Source organism: Anomalospiza imberbis, chromosome 13 (assembly GCF_031753505.1).
Source record: "Anomalospiza imberbis isolate Cuckoo-Finch-1a 21T00152 chromosome 13, ASM3175350v1, whole genome shotgun sequence".
Taxonomy (NCBI): Eukaryota; Metazoa; Chordata; class Aves; order Passeriformes; family Viduidae; genus Anomalospiza; species Anomalospiza imberbis.
In genome coordinates, this window is record NC_089693.1 from 10,581,895 (window position 1) to 10,583,758 (window position 1,864).

The following is a 1,864-nucleotide window of genomic DNA, read 5'->3' on the forward strand; positions in this document are numbered from 1 at the left end:
TCACAGGTTTAAAGCCTGCCCCATTAACCCTTTTCACCTGCCAGCTCCTGTTAGCTGCAGTGGGATGGGGAGGGGATTGCATCTCCTGCAGGCCCAGCAGGGACCCCACCTGCCCATTTTCTTGCTCACACAGGTAAAGAAGGCTCAAATTGCCTCCTGAGGAAGAATCAGCAGGCAGGCAGGCTCAGGAGGTGAGGACGCAGGGGAGTGTCCTGGTCACCAAGTTGTACTTTCCTTGTGCGGTCATCTATGCCAAGGGGCTACTGTAAGGCAAGAAGAGCCTTGCTGTGTGCCCAGAGACAAGGTAGGAAGGATGGTAAGGCTGATCTTGCACAAAGAGGAAGTTTGGCTTTTCTTTTTTCATATTTTTCATGGCAGTAAAAAAAAAAGACAAATCTGGGAGGCTTCCCAATACAGAAGCCTGGGGCATCAGCATCTCCCAGGTCCTAATGCTGGTCCTCATTGTCCCCTTCATGGGAAGCACAGTTTGCACTCCCCTCCAGTCTCTCCTCCTCACCAGCGTGGGCACCATGGCCTCTCCATCCCAGTTTTCCTTCCAGCCATGTTGATGTCATGTTCCAGCACGGTGTTGAAATGAAGGAAAAATGTTCATGCGAAGAGAGTTTCTGTGCTTTATGTACAATCAGTATTGCTGCTAATCACTTCTGAAATTTTCTGTTCTTTTGTGCTCAAAGCCATCATTAAAGCTTCATGAGAAATTAGTCATTCTTTGTAACTTGTGGCTGGTCCAGGTTTTGCCTTTGGGTTTGATTTTGTGAGCAGTGTGAGCCATCCTCACCAAAATGGGTTGATTCAAAGCAGCCACTTCCTCTTTGAGCCGTATTTCACTGAAAGAGTTTGGACTGTTTTTTTTTTCCCCTACCTTACTGTAGCAACTATTGCATCTTTAGGATTAATACCAGCTTTCATACCCGAGGTAAAAACAGGAATGGCTGTGATGAGCTTTCTGCCTGTGACAGAGAGAAGCTGTCATTTTCTCCGCCTGTCACAGGCAGGGCGATGGGCTGCACGGCCTCTCCTCAGACACCAGCAGCTGATTCACAGCCCTGAACGCGAGCAGAGAATGAGGCCGCACCACGGTGAGCATGAGGAAGGTGAACTCAGCACCGAAAATCTAGCGAGAGAAAACGCCTCAGCTAATGGAGGGAGGCGAGGCCCTCGTGCCGGGATTTCTCTCCCGGCCCGACCCCCGTGGTGCTGAATTTCTCCTCCCGCCACTCTGCCCCAGGTGTCGAAGCCCCACACGGAGGTAACTGGTGCTGAGGGCCCTGATATTTTCAGAGAGTAAAACAAACCCGTCTCGCTTCTTTCGCTGCCGGAGGTTCCCGCGATGCCTGAGGGGGGATCCCCCCGGGCTGGAGCCGAGCTGCCGGGCAGGGAGCGCTGCTCCAAACCTGCCTTTCCTTGGGGCCGGCCGGGCAGCCAGGGGGGCATCGCGGCTCCGGCTGGGCCCAGGCCCTTGGCTCTGCCCGTGCCGCCGCGGAGGAGGACTGACCGCAGAACGGGAATTCTGCGGGGTTTGGGCCCCCCCCCCCGAGGGTCCCTCGCGCCCCCGCTCCCCCCGCGCTCCCCGCGCGCTGAGGGCGCGTGAGCCGGCGGCGGGCGGCGATTGGCTGCGAGGCGCCCCCCGGGGGCCGCCGGGCCGCGGCCGCGCGCCCAGCGCCATTCACGGCGCTGCCCGCCCGCACGCGCCGAGCCCATTCACAAAAAAAACTTCATTCATAAAACCGGCGGCGGCGGCGGCGGCGGCCGGGCTGCGGCGGGGGCGGCCCGGGCGCTGCGGAGCCGCTGCCCCGCGGCGCTGCGGGAAACGGCCCCGCAGCCGCAGGAATATTCCTTGTTT